The sequence below is a fragment of the Delphinus delphis genome, chromosome 3 (genome assembly GCF_949987515.2).
Source record: "Delphinus delphis chromosome 3, mDelDel1.2, whole genome shotgun sequence".
In the NCBI taxonomy this organism is placed as follows: Eukaryota; Metazoa; Chordata; class Mammalia; order Artiodactyla; family Delphinidae; genus Delphinus; species Delphinus delphis.
Genome location: NC_082685.1, coordinates 3,034,352 through 3,050,098, shown reverse-complemented (window position 1 = coordinate 3,050,098; position 15,747 = coordinate 3,034,352).

Below are 15,747 nucleotides of genomic sequence, written 5' to 3'. Positions count from 1 at the left end.
TTTCCTGTCAGCGCTGCCTTTCCTTCTTCCCATGAAATTAGGCAAGCAGGGAATACAATAACCCCACTTTACAGTTGATGAAACCAAGGCCCGGGATCACATTGTTGAGTTGAGCTCCTGGTGGAGCCTTGGCTATGACCCCTCGAGGCTCCTGAACCAACTCCCTGGCAGCCCAGCTCACACCGAAGCCGTGACAGGAGTTACCAGCCCTCCCGGCGGAACTGGTGCCTGGTACCGCAGGTGATGCAAGACGATGGGCACTTTGCTGGGATCTCCTCCCTGGCCACCAGGGGCCTGAGGCAGCCTAACTGGTGTGTCTGGGGGCTGGAGGTGCCTAATCGCTCACCCAGACACCAGCCAGACGCAACCCTTGGGACTCCACCTTTCACAGGCAGAAGCAGAGGTGTCTTCTGTCTCTGAGCCAGGTGGCTGTTCCTCTGCCATTGACCTTCTCAGTGACCCGGGCAAGCTTCCTCACCTGCCATATGGGCACCAGAACTATCGCCTTATGGGCATGTATTAATTGAACAAACTTTTTGACAAAACCAGGAGTTGGCGAGAATAGATAGCACCAGAACTCCCACCCATTGCTGCTGGGATTGTAAATTTGTACAATGCTTTGGAAAACTGTTTGGTATCAATGACTAAATCTAGCAATCACTTACCCCATGACCCAGTGATTCCATTCCCGCATACACAGCTAAGAGAAATGAGAGCACTTGTCCACCAAAAAACATGCACAAGAATGTACATCTTTTTTTTTTTTTTTGCCTGCTCCATGAAGCTTGTGGGATCTCAGTTCCCTGGCCAGCGATTGAACCTGGGCCACAGCAGTGAAAACTCCAACTTGTAACCACTAGGCCACCAGCGAACTTCCAAGAATGTACACCATTTAGATAAATGTCACATCATCAGAAGGAAAGCCTTTTGTGCTTCCTGGCACACCACTGAGAAAATGAAAGGACAACCCACAGAATAGGAGAAAATATTTGCATCTAGATATCTGAAAAGGGACTTCTATCTAGACTACGTAAAGAACTCTTACAATTCAAAAAATTTTCAAAACTCAGTAAAAAAAAATAGGCAAACTTGGGGCTTCCCTGGTGGCGCAGTGGTTGAGAGTCCGCCTGCCGATGCAGGGGACACGGGTTCGTGCCCCGGTCCGGGAAGATCCCACATGCCGCTGAGCGGCTGGGCCCGTGAGCCATGGCCGCTGAGCCTGCGTGTCCGGAGCCTGTGCTCCGCAACGGGAGAGGCCACAACAGTGAGAGGCCCACGTACCGCAAAAAAAAAAAAAAAAAAAAAGGCAAAGTAGCTGAATAGACATTTCTCTAAAGCAGATATACAAATAGTCAATGTGCTCCTAGAAGTTGCTTAATGTCATTAGCCACCAGGGAAATGCAAATCAAAATCACAATGAGGTATCACTTCATATCCACTAGGATGGCTAGAATCAAAAAGACAGATAATATCAAGTGTTGTAGAGGAGGTGCAGAAATTGGAACACTTATACATTGCTGATGAGGATGTAAAATGGTGCAGCTGCTTTGGAAAACAGTCTGGAAATTCCTTAAAAGGTTGAACAGAGTTATCATATGACTCACCAATTCCACTCCTGTGTATATGCCCAAGGGAAATAAAATATGTGTCTACACAAAAACCTGTATATGAATGTTCACAGCAGCGTTATTCCAAATTGCCAAAAAGTGGAAACAACCCAAATATTCATCAACGGATAAATGGATAAACAAAATGTGGTCCCTCCATACACGGGAACATCACTCAGCCATGAAAATGGGTGAAGCCCTGACACTCGCTACAGCGTGGATGGACCCTGAGACCATGATGCTCAGTGAGAGAAGCCAGACACAGAAGGACACACAGGGTGTGATTCCATTGATGGGAAGTGTCCAGAGCATGCAAATCTACCGAGACAGAAAATGGATTCCTGATTGCAGAGGCTGGAGAAGGGGGTGGGGAGCGACGATGGACACAGATTTTGTTTTTGTTTTTCGGTGATGAAACTATTCTAGAATTAGATGGAGTGGTGGTTGCACAACTTTGTGAATGTACTAAAAACCACTGATTTGTACATTTAGAAGTGTAAATTTCATGGTATATAAATAATATTTATGGGATTTCCCTGGTGGCGCAGGGGTGAAGAATTCACCTGCCAATGCAGGGAACACGGGTTCCATCCCTGTTCCGGGAAAATCCCACATGCCATGGAGCAACTGAGCCCGTGCGCCGCAACTACTGAGCCTGCTCTTTAGAGCCCACGAGCCACAGCTACTGAGCCTGTGCTCTAGAGCCCGCGAGCCACAACTACTGAGCCCATGTGCCACAGCTACTGAAGCCCGTGCGCTCTAGGGCCTGCATGCCACAATAAGAGAAGCCACCGCGATGAGAGGCCTGTGCACCGCAACAGAGAGTAGCCCCCACTCTCACAACTAGAGAAAGCCCACGCGCAGCAACAAAGACCCAATGCAGCCAAGATAATAATAATAATAATAATAATAATATTTGTGAAACAATAAAAATATATATATAGGTCTCTGGCCCCTGGTTTCTGGTGGCCAAAGCTCCTAAATCTCTTTTAATTTTCTGGTTGATTGGAATGTTTTTTGGTGTAATGAGATAGCTCTGGGTGGGTTCCTGGCCAGGACGGGTCACCAGAAAGACCAGGCCATGATTAGAAACTTGGAACTTTCAGCTTCACTGCCACCCTCCAGGGAGGGGAGAAGGGCCAGAGATGGAGTTAATGATGGAGATCATGCCTATATGATGAAGCCTCCATAAAAATCTCTAAACTATGGGGCTCAGGGAGATTCTTGGTCGGTGAACATGGGGAGAGGCTTGGAGAGAGAGCATGGAAGCGCTGTGCCCCTTCCCACCTACCTTGCCCTATGCATCTTTTCATTTGGAGTCTCATCTGTATCCTTTATCACACCCTTTATAATAAATCAATAAGCAGTAAGGAAACAGTTTCCCTGAGTTCTGTGAGCTGCTCTAACAAATTAATCGAACCCAAGGAGGGGGTCATGGGACCTCCGATCTCTAGCCAGTTGGTCAGAAGCACAGGTGACAACCTGGACTTGAGGTTGGCATCTGTGGGGAGGGGCAGTCTTGTGGGACCGAGCCTTTAACCTGTGGGGTCTGATGCCATCTTCAGGTAGAGCGTGTCAGAATTTAGTTGAATGGTAGGACTCCCAGCTGATGTCACAGAGAATTGCTTGCTCTGGGGGAAATAAAACCATGTATCTGGTGTCAGAAATGTGAGTGGGCAGCAGTGTGCAAGTAAAAGAGAAACACAAGAGGACAGAGGACTCAGGAGGTGATATTAGGAGGTGGGCTATTGGGAGGAGGTCATAAAGGTGGAGCCCCTATGAATGGGATGAGTGCCTTGTAAAAGAGACCCCAATGAGCTCCCACACCCCTTCCACCATGTGAGGACACAGCCAGGAGATGGCCACCTAGGAGCCAGGAATCGGGCTCTCACCAGATGCCAAATCTGCCGACACCCTGATCTTGGACTTCCAGCCTCCAGAACTATGAGAAATAAAAGTCTGCTGTGATGTTCTGTGACAGCAGCTCAAACAGACTGAGACAGTGTGTAACGGCCCACCCCTCCATCTTTCTTCCTAATTCTGCACTCGGTGATGTCACAATGGTAGCTTGAAATCAGTGAGAGTATTTACACAGCAGAAATTGGCAAAGGTGACAAATCAATGCCCCCACCACCCCACCCCTGCTAAGGAGCCCGTGGTTAAACATTTGCCAGCTCACCTTGCATGGAACATACTTGGGTCAATTTAAACTTTGGAATCAAGACCAGCTGAGCCAAGGTTAGACCTACTGAAGCCTGGCTGACCATGGGTGACCATGATCTAAGCCACTGAGCTTTGGTGTAGTTTGTTACATGACATTATCACAACACTTGCTGACTGATACACCAGGTGTCCACCATGTTGGACCAAGAGAGCGTCAGAGCAGTGAAGCCAAGTGCAGATGAGAGAGTCTGTTAAGGGTGATGGGTGGGGTCCAAAGGTAGCTGGGAGCACAGGCGAACACGAGACCTCGCTTCAAATCCGGCAACTTAATAATAGCTGTGGGGTTTTGGTTAACTGACCTCAATTCTCTGAGCCTCTGGCTGTCAAGAGCAAATGGATTCCTCAGAAAACTAAAAAGAGAATTACTGTATGATCCAGCAATCCCATTCCTGGGCATGTATCCTGACATCACTATAATTAAAAAGATACATGTACTCCTATGTTCATAGCAACACTATTTACAATAGCCAAAACGTGGAAACAACCTAAATGTCCATGGACAGATGAATGGATAAAGAAGATGTGGTACATATATACAATGAAATACTACTCAGTCATGAAAAAGAACGAAATAATGACACTTGCAGCAACGTGGATGCAACTAGAGACTATCATACTAAGTAAAGTAAGTCAGAAAGACGAAGACAAATATCATATGATATCGCTTATATGTGGAATCTAAAATATGGCTCAAATGAACCTATCTACAACACAGAAACAGACTCACAGACATAGAGAGCAGACTTGTGGTTGCCAAGAGGGAAGGGGGTGGGGGAGGGATGAATTAGGAGTTTGGGATTAGCAGATGCAAACCATTACATTTAGAATGGATAAACAACAAGGTCCTACTGTAGAGCACAGGGAACTATATCCAATCTCCTGGGATAAACCATAATGGAAAGGAATATGAAAAGGAGGATGTATATATATACTCACACACATATATGTGTATCACTGAGTCCCTTTGCTGTACAGCAGAGACTGGCACAACATTGTAAATCAACTATACTTCAATTAAAAAAAAAAAAAAGAGCAAATGGCGATAACCCCCACCCATTGTCTCGAGGATCAAAATAGAAGAACATGTGTGCAGTATACCATAGGCACTCAATAAATTCTCCCATAAGGTGATGCCTGATCTGGGCCTTGATGACCTTGCCAAACTCACCCTCCTTCACTCCCTTCCTTGCTCACTCTGTTCCAACCACACTCGCCTCCTCTCTGTCCCCACATCATACCAAGAACCACAAGTTCATTCTAACCCTTCACTTGGTCCTGACATCTCTCTGGACCATTTCCCCAAAAACTTCTCTCGGCTATGACTTTGTTTTCCACCTCTGCTCACTGCCAAAGTCAGCACACAATAGACACTCAGTATACTGTTACTGAATGAATGAATAAATGGGTGGGTGGGTGGGTGGATGGGTGGATGGATGGATGGATGGATGGATTGATGGATAGACAAATTGGTGGGTGGGTGGATAGATGGATGGATGGGTCATTTTGGGATGAGGGAACTGATTCAGGGCTAGAAAAGGGACTGATCATACATGTCCAAACTTCTGGCCAGATCCCCATGCTCAGGGCTCCAGGCCTAGATCATTTCAGAGAAGAGCCATCCCTTCTCTGAGCCTGACTACCGCTGCCCTCTGCTGGCTGTCCTGTAGTTTGCATGCAGCCCACCAGTTCTCAGTAATGTAAAAATAGGCTCTTGTCAAAATCCTGCTTTAGTCTTCATATTCTTCTTTTTTCTTTTTTTTCCGACATGCGGGGTATTTTTTAGCTGTGGCATAAAAGATCTAGTTCCCTGAACAGGGATCAAACCCAGGCCCCCTGCACTGGGAACACGGAGTCTTAACCACTGGACCACCAGGGAAGTCCCCAGTCTTCATCATCTTAATAAACATTTATTAAGCACCTATCCATACAGCAAACAAAAAGACAAAGATCCATAGATCATAGAATTTGAGTTCAGGGTGGGAGAAGTGGTGGACACTGATTATAAGCCTAGTGGTCAAAAATATGGTGCTAGGGACTTCCCTCATGGCGCAGGGGTTAGGAATCTGCCTGCCAATGCAGGGGACACGGATCTGATCCCTGGTCCGGGAAGATCCTACATGCCGCGGAGCAATTAAGCCAGTGCACCACAGCTACTGAGCCTGCGAGCCACAACTACTGAGCCGGCATGCCACAACTACTGAAGTCCCTGTGCCTAGAGCCGTGCTCCACAACGAGAAGCCACCACAACGAAGAGTAGCCCCCTCTCGCCGCAACTAGAGGGAGCCCATGCACAGCAACAAAGACCCAACAGAGCCAAAAATAAAAAGATAAATAAATAAATTTATTTTTAAAAAATATGGTGTTAGAAGATACTAAAGTTTATGGAGAAAAATTCAGCAGGAAAGGGAGCAGATATCACAAGGTTTCATTTCATTTTTTTAATTTATTTATTTTTAAAAATATTTATTTATTTATTTGGTTGAGCCGGGCCTTAGCTGCGACAGGTGGGCTCCTTAGTTATGGCATATGAACTCTTAGTTGCGGCGTGCATGTGAGATCTAGTTCCCTGACCAGGGATCGAACCCAGGCCCCCTGCATTGGGAGCTCGGAGTCTTAACCACTGCTCCACGAGGGAAGTCTGGGGGGGCTTCATTAAAAAAAAAAATAACAGCTTTCTTGAGGTATAACTGACACAGTAAAAGGCACATACGTACATTACAGAATCCGGTAACCTTTGACATTAGTATACCCTGTGAAACTATCAGCACAGTCAAGGTAGTGAACACCCCACTATCCTCAAAAGTTTCCTCATGCCCTTCTGTGATCCCTCCTTCCTTCCCTCCTCACCCCTTGTCCCCAAGCAACCCCTGATCTGCTTTGCGTCACTATAGGTTACCTTGCATTTTCTAGGGCACAGTTTCTCTATTTCATCACGGCTGACATTGGGCCTGCAAAGGTGAATCCGACTTAAGAAGCTGGATTCCGGGAAAGAGATGATCACTCCTACAGCTTCTTAGCCCTCCCCCCAGTCGTGACAACCACAGATGTCCCAGACGTGGCCCAGTGTCCCCTGGGGAGGGGGATCGCCCCCAGGTGAGAGATTCTATATTAATCCTAGTTCAACCCCATGAATCAAGGACTTTTGTTTAGTTTTCGTCTCAAAACAGATGAGAAAACTGAGGCTCCAATACTGAGCTGCCTGAGTCCCCGACAGAGTCACGGGCATAACCACGGTGTGCAGGCCACTCCTCACTCCACCTCACCCCGCCCCCATTCAACGTTTCTCTAAATTTCTGCTCTGCAACACAGCAGTCACTCGCCACCATATCCAGTTTTTTATTGCGGTAAGATACACGTAACACCAAATCGCTCATTTCAACCATTTGTAAGCGCACAGCTCGGTGGCATTAAGTACCCTCACATTGTCGGGCAACCGTCCCCACCATCATCTCCAGAACTTTCTCATCTTCCCAAACTGAAACTCTGTCCCCATGAAACACTGATTCCCCTTCCCCCTCCCCCAGCCCCCGGCCCCCACCATCTACTTCCTGTCTCTGTGGATCTGACTCCCTAGGGATCTCCTGTGAGTGGGTTCACACTGTACGGGGCCTTTTGTGTCTGGCTTCTCTCACTGAGCATGATGTCCTCAAGGTGCATCCCTGTTGTAGCAGGTGTCAGAATCTCCTTCCTTTTTAAGGCTGAGTAATATTCCACGATAGGGATGGACCGCATTGTGTTTATCCATCATCCATCAATGGACACTTGGGTTCATTCTACCTTTGTCCATTGTGAATACACTGCTGTGAACATGGGTGAAACCCTGCTTTCTTTTTTTATACCCACTTTATGAGATATAATTTACATACTGTACTCTTCACCCTTAAAAAGCATACAGTTAGTAATATTGAAATGTGTGAAGACAACCCAAGAGTTACTTATCGATGGATTCCATTTCCTATGGTCAAATGAACAGTACCGGCCCTGTGAGCTTCTGTAGAATCTTAAAATACCACTTCACCTGATCATTACTAAAACATCCATTGGTCGTTACCAAAATGGCATACAAAGTGACCGAAAATAATTTAACCCCCTTCCACAAGGGCTGCCTGTACAAACCTCACCCTGACGAAGTAGCTAACGTGCACTGGCAGAGTTACAAGTCACAGGCTTATCTCGAAAGCACCGAGGAACTTTGGAATACTCTCCCTGAGCTATATGTATGTGTATATATATATATATATATATATTTTTTTTTTTTTTTTCGGTACGCGGGCCTCTCACTATTGTGGCCCCTCCCGTTGCGGAGCACAGGCTCCGGACGCACAGGCTCAGTGGCCATGGCTCACGGGCCCAGCCACTCTGCGGCATGTGGGATCTTCCCGGACCGGAGCACGAACCCGTGTCCCCTGCATCGGCAGGCGGACTCTCAACCACTGCACCACCAGGGAAGCCCCTGAGCTATATATTTTGAAATTTGTAAAACGACGTGATGTCTGTGATGGTAGGTCTGTGGTTCTCAACTGGCGGCGATGCTGCCTGCAGGGGACACCGGGCCACATCTTTGGTTGTCATCACTTAGTGGGGGCTCCTGGCATCAAACGGGCAGGACTAGGGAGGCCGCTCCACACCCCACGGCGCTCAGGATGGACCCCGACAGAGGGCGACCCGGCCGCAATGTCAGCAGTGCTGGGGGAGACCCAGTTTAATTTAAACTGTCAGAAAACATGATAGGGGCTTCCCTGTTGGTCCAGTGGTTGAGAGTCCGCCTGCCGATGCAGGGGATGCGGGTTCGTGCCCCGGTCCGGGAAGATCCCACGTACCGCGGAGCGGCTGGGCCCGTGAGCCATGGCCGCTGAGCCTGCGCGTCCGGAGCCTGTGCTCTGCAACGGGAGAGGCCACAACAGTGAGAGGCCCGCGTACCGAAAAAAAAACAAACAAAGCATGATACAATATAAAATACCATCAGGACAAAGCCTTGTTAGTTAGTCCAAACACTTTTAGCACACATGGGCCGTCAGGGTAGTTACCCATGAAAACAGGTCTGCAGGAGGGGCTGAGAGGGCTGCCTCTGGATTCCGAGGCCCCAGTTTGAGTCCCAACCAACTGTCCCACGTCCAGATCCATGTCGTTTGCCGGGAGAAAGGTACCTGTCATGCCTGTCTCTTTGCGTTGCTGTGGGAAACCCGCCTTCATTCAGACTGGGAGTGCTCTCACCCCACATCACCTGGTCCCCAGCTCCCTGGTGTTCCCCCGCCCCAGTTATGGACTAGTTACACTCCTTCCAAAAGATACGTTCAAGTCCTAACCCCAAACCCATTTGGGAACGGGGTCTGCTATAGGGTGAATGTTTGTGTTCCCCCGCCTCCAGATTCATATGTTGAATCCTAACGCCCTCTACTTGTGATGATATGAGGAGGTGGGGCCTTCAGGAGGACGCTAGGTCAGGAGGGCAGAGCCCTCGTGAATGGGATCAGTGCCCTTATGAAAGGGACCCCAGAGAACACCCTTGCCCCTTACGCCATGTGAGGACACAGCGAAGAGGAGGTGTCAGCTTTGAACCGGGACACAAAATCTGCCGGTGTCTTGATCTTGGGCTTCCAGCCTCCAGAACTGTGAGAAGCACACTTCTGCTTATAAGCCACTCCGTCTGAGGAATTCTCTTTTTTTGTTTGTTTAATTTATTTTATTATTTCTTTATATTTTGGCTGTGCCGGCTCTTAGCTGCAGCATGCATGCGGGATGTAGTTCCCCCACCAGGGCTTGAACTCGAGCTCCCTGCATTGGCAGTGCAGAGTCTTACCCACTGGACCACCAGAGAAGTCCCAGGAATTCTGTTGCAGCAGCTCGAATGGACCAAGATAGAGTCATTGTAGAGGTAATTAGTTAAATGAGGTCATACTGGAATGTTGGGGGCCCTAATCCAGTATGACTGTGTCCTCATCAGAAGAGGGAGATTTAGAAACAGAATATCCATGCGAAGACGGAGACAGATTGGGGTGATGTGTCCAGAATCCAAAGGACACCTGGAGCCCCAGAAGCTGGAGGGGGCAGGAAGGACCCTCCCCTGGAGCCTCTGGAGGGAGCTAGGCCCTGCCACACCTGGGTTCAGACTCTGGCCTCCTGAACATTCGAGAACAAATGATTGTTGACTGAAGCCCGCCAGTATGCAGTCACCTGTTACAGCAGCTGCAGGAAACTCAAACACCCTGAATATTCACACACGCACCCCCGTTTGGTGGGGCAGAGAAACCCAGCTCCCCTCCTCTGGGGGGACCTCAGCCTTCAAAGGGGCATCCTAAGGGGTCCTAAGACCTGCAGCCAGGTGTTTGCAGCTGGAAAGCGTGGGCCACTTTGGGACCCCTGAGAAGAAAGGGAAGTGGATTTCTTCAATGAGTCTCCACCAGTAAAAATCCTGAACACATAACCTCACTGCCCTCCCCACCCCCGGAGACACCCGGAGGCCAGACGCACCTGCCCACCTTCGGGGCCGAGGCCGAAGGCTTCCTGCCCCCTCCCACCTCGCTCAGAAACAGCTCTTACTCTCTGCCTTATGACGCAGGCAAAACCTGAACATTAGAAATGTACCCAAGTTCAAAGAGGACAGTTTTTAAAACACCAGCCTGCTCCCATCCAAAAACAGACGCTGTTTAATAATCGAGGGTTCTCTCCTCAGATGTTTTTGTAACCTTGTGTTTCAATATTATTTACATATTTATTTTTACAAGACTGGCATCATTAGTGAAGGTCTGAACATCTTGTTTTGGAACCTACATTTTTTCTTTTCCTCTTAAGAGTATATTACGGTTTGGCAGTTCCTCAAAAAGCTAAACATAGAATCACCATATGACAGCAATTCCACTCCTACGTATACACCCAAAGGAGGAGAAAGTGGGGACTGGAATTGATATTTCTACACGCACGTCCATGGCAGCATGTTTCACAAAAGCAAAAAGGTGCGAATGAGTCAAATGTTCTTTGACAGATTCATGAGTGGATAAACACACGTGTCCCTCCACACATGGGAGCATCACTCAGCCATGAACAGGAGAGAAGCCCTGACCCTCGCTCCAACGTGGACGGACCCTGAGAACACGATGCTCAGTGAGAGAAGCCAGACGCAGAAGGACGCACAGTGTGTGATTCCATTGATGGGAAACGTCCAGAATAGGCAGATCCACAGACATAGAGAGTGGCTTCGTTTTTAACTTCTTATTTTGAAATAATTTTAGGCTCGCAGAAGAAATTTACCATTGTACCCATTGGTGGGATCACGTCCAGGCTGGGGTATTGAGCTGCTGGCGTGATTCCTTCCAGGGCCACAGTGAAGTCCAAGAGGGTAGGGTGCCCGGGCCACTCTGGGAAGCAGCACCCCATGTGGGCCCCAGAAGGCCACCGGGCAAGAGGAAGAAATACCCCTGGATTGTGAGTGTGGGGTGCTTTTTTTTTTTTATTGTGGTAAAATAACACATAACAAATTCACCATCTGAACCATCTTTTTTTTTTTTTTTTTTTTTTTGCTATACGCAGGCCTCTCACTGTTGTGGCCTCTCCCATTGCGGAGCACAAGCTCCGGACGCGCAGGCTCAGCGGCCATGGCTCACGGGCCCAGCCGCTCCGCGGCATGTGGGATCCTCCCGGACCAGGGCACAAACCCGCGTCCCCTGTATCGGCAGGCAGACTCCCAACCACTGCGCCACCAGGGAAGCCCCATCTGAACCATCTTTAAGCGCACAGCTCAGTGACATTGAGCACATTCACACTGTCGGGCAACCATCCCCACCATCCATATCTAGAATTTTCTCATCTTCCCAAACTGAAATTCTGTTCCCATGAAACCCTGACTCCCCACCCCTCCCCCAGCCCCTGGCCCCCACCATCTACTTCCTGTCTCTGTGAATGTGACTCCTCTGGGGACCCCCTGTGAGTGGAATCAGACGGTATTTGTCCTTCTGTGTCTGGTTCTCTCACCGAGCATCATGTCCTTGAGGTTCATCCATGATGTAGCAGGTGTCCTTCCTTTCTAAGGTTGCGTAATATTCCAGCCTGTGGATGGACCACATCGTGTTTATCCATCATCTGTCAAATGGACATTTGGGGTGTTTGCACCTTTTTGGCTGGTGTGACTCAAGCTGTTCTGAACACGGGTGTGAAAATATCTCTTCAAGACCCTGCTGGGTCTTCAAGGGTGGTCCAGTGGTTAAGACTCCATGCTTCTACTGCAGGGGGCATGGGTTCGATTCCTGGTTGAGGAACTAAGATCACACATGCTGCAGTATGGACAAAAAAAAAAAGACCCTGCTTTCAGTTCTTTTGGGGATGCACGCAGGAGTGGAATTGCTGGGTCATATGGTGATTCTATGTTTAACCTTTCGAGGACCCTCCAGACTTTTACACAGCAGTTGCACCATTTTATATCCTTCGGAGCAGCCATGCACAAGGGTTCCAATTTCTCCACATCCTTGCCAACACTTGTCGTTTTCCATCTTTTTGATAATAGCCACCTTACTGGGTGTGAGGTGGCGTCTCACTGTGGCGAGCCCCTCGTGCTTTAAGCCAGTGAGCTGGGGGCTTTTGTTCCTGCAGCAGACCCCAGTACCCAGCCTTCCTGACTAACAGAAACACAGCAGAAAAAAATCTCACCACGTGGAAACTCTCCAACCCCACAAGTGACCATTAACACGCACATTAAGGCAAAAAGAGTTCCAAAACATTTTTTTTATGATAATACTTCCTTTTGGTGAGACCATGGCAAAACAGGCCTTCACCTCTGCTGCCTGTGGGAAAGTAAATTCTTGTAACATTTCTAGAAGCTCTTAGGTAATAGCTATTTCTTTGACCTAGAGATTTCACTTCTAGGAATTGATCCTAAGAAAGTTATCTAGAATGCCACAAATATGTATACACCAAGAGAGTCAACACAGCCTTTGTGTAATGACCACAAAAGCAGAAACTCCAAAGTACACAGCAAGGACCTACTGTACAGCATAGGGAACTCTACTCAGTACCTTGTAATTACCTATAATGGAAAAGAATCTGAAAAAGAATATAAATACATATGTATAACTGAATCACTTTGCTATATACTTGAAACTAACACATTATAAATTAATTATACTTCAAAAAATATATACATGAACAACATAAAAAGTAGCCCAGAGTTTGAGATAAGCCTGCTCCTTTCTCCCGTCACCCCCTCTAGTCCTTGGTCATGGTGTTTTTACGGGGCTGTCAAAACGCCAGGAGCATGTTAGGGTGTCCTGTACTTTATCACTCGGCAACAGACGTGTGTGCGGATTTGTGGCCAAATCCGGCCATTTGAGGCTGTTGTCCTTTGGCCCGGTTCTCACTGTAGGAAAAGTGGTCGTTTTTTGTTTACTTCCCTCTTCTGGCTGCCTCCGGCCTCTTGACTTTCTGTTTGGAGAATAAGGTTAGGAGAGAGGGCCAGGCTTGAAAAGGATGCTGAAGGCGGTGAAAGGACTTTAGCCCCTTTTATGTTTACTTTTTAGCAATTGATGACGAAAATTTTCAAACGGACAGAAAGGTCGAGGGAAATCTACAGTGAAGGCCCACATTGCCGCCGCCTAGATTCTACAAGTCATCTTTTGCTGTGCTCGCTTTGTCCTGTCTTTGTTTACCCACCTTACTTTTAAAATTTCATTTCAAAGTCTACTGCAGGCATCAAACCCCTTTAGCGGGCGCACCGTTTACTGGGGATCCATAAATGTTTGTGTCTTTAATAGGGACTTTCCTGGCACTCCAGTGGTTAGGGTTCCACGCTTCCACTGCAGGGGGCGTGGGTTCAGTCTCTGGTGGGGAACTAAGACCCCATAAGCTGCGTGGCCAAAAAAAAAAAAAAAATCATTTGACAAATGTTTGTGTCTTTAATGTGTCTTTAATGTTTGGATGAAATTCACTCGAGGGAAATGTACACGTCCCAACTGCACTGTAAGGTGGGTTTTGTCAAATGTGCCGAATGTCACCAACGGCCCATGAAGATGCTGAATGTTGCCCTCACTCCGTGTATGAGCTCCCTGGGGCGGCTGTAACAAATCATCATCAGTGTAGTGACTTAAACAACACAGATTTATCCACTCACAGTCCTGGAGGTTGGAAGTCCAACTCGGGCCTCATGGGGCTAAATCCAGGCGTGGGCCGGGCTGGTCCTTCCGGAGCCTCCAGGGCAGCAGCGGTTCCCGCCTTTTCCAGCTTCTAGAGGCGCTGCATCCCTGGCTCCCGGCCCCTCCTGCATCCTCACAGCCAGCAGTGCAGCATCTCCAGTCTCTGTCTCAGCCTCTGACCCTCTCGCCTCCCCGTTATGGGGACCTTGTGATGATGCTGGGCCCTCCCAGGGAATCCAGGGTCACCCCCATCTCAGGGGCCTTAACTTAACCCCATCTGCAAAGTCCCTTTGCCAGGTGAGGTGGCACATTCACAGTTCCCAGGACTAGGATGGGGAGGTGTTTGGGGGCTGTTACTCAGCCGACTACACTCCATGAATCTTTCTAAAAATCAGAGTGAGATCCGTGGCATCCTCCCGCCTCGCCATACTGATTTTAGCAGGACACCGGGCATGGGCCCTCCATCCTTGACGTGCCTGTCCCATGTCTTCTGTTATCCCTTTCCAGCAGCTCAGCTCTCACCTCCTCCAGGAAGCCCTCCCTGATGTCCCCCTCTCCCTCCCTGCAGTCTGGGGCCCTCGCCTCTCACAGACTCCCTGCTCCCAGTGAGGCACCGCCCCTTTGTCTGATTGCTTTCTTTTTTTTTTTTTTTGGCCTTTTATTTTTTATTTATATATTTATTTTTTATTGAAGTATAGCTGATTTACAATGTAGTGTCAATTTCTGCTTACAGCAAAGCAATTCAGTTACACATATATACATTCTTTTTCATATTCTTTTCCATTAAGGTTTATCACAGGATATTGAATATAGTTCCCTGTGCTATACAGTAGGACCTTGTTGTTCACCCATTCTCTATATAATAGTTTACATCTGCTAATCCCAAACTCCCAATCCTTCCCTACCACATCACCCCTGTCACCTCATCTGATTTCTCTCTCCGTCCCCAGCAAGCCCAGCCAGGGTGGCTGCCTTGGGCACCCATGCCCACCCTGAGCCTTCCCCACTGTGTTCTGCTCAGTGTGTAGGTTCCCCCTTCCCAGCATGTGCAGGTGCCCCCAGATCAGTGGGAGAAAGTAGGAGAAGGTGACACTGAGGGGGGAGACTGGATGATGTCTGGGGACTTCTGTGGTTGTTACACTGGGAGGGGGCTCCTGGCATCGAGGGGGTGGGGGCCAGGGAGGCTGTTCCACACCCCACGGCACCCGGGATGGCCCCGAATGTGGAGAGTGGGCATTCATTTCTGCCTCGAGAACCCAACCCTAGGACTTCCCTGGCGGTCCAGTGGTTAAGACTCTGCGCTTCCAAAGCAGGCGGCACGGGTTCGATCCTGCACGCCACGTGGCATGGCAAAAAAAAAACAAACACAGAAAAACCCCACAAAAACAACCAACCCTGACTGCAGGCTCACAACCGAGATCTGACAGCGAACAAGGTTTTTGGTGCCAGATGAAACCTGGAAGGAGAGTTTGGTCTTGTTCAGAGTTTACAATCTTAGTGGCAGGTGCTTTGGTGCCCCCAACATGCACACACAGGGATAGAGCAGAGGAACACGGTCCCCATCGTGTGTCATCCTGTACCAGGTCACTCTCACCTCCCCAACAGCAGGCAGAGGGAGCTGTCCCTAGAACCGGAGCCCACCCTCCCCACGAGGAAGACGTGACACTGCTCCCCACATCCCCGCCCAGAGCTGGGGGCCCTCCAACACCTAGAGACCCCACGGTGACTTTTCCAGACACGTCTCACCCCGACCTCATGGGCACCCATTTTCTTCTCCACCCATTTTTTTCCCCCAGCTG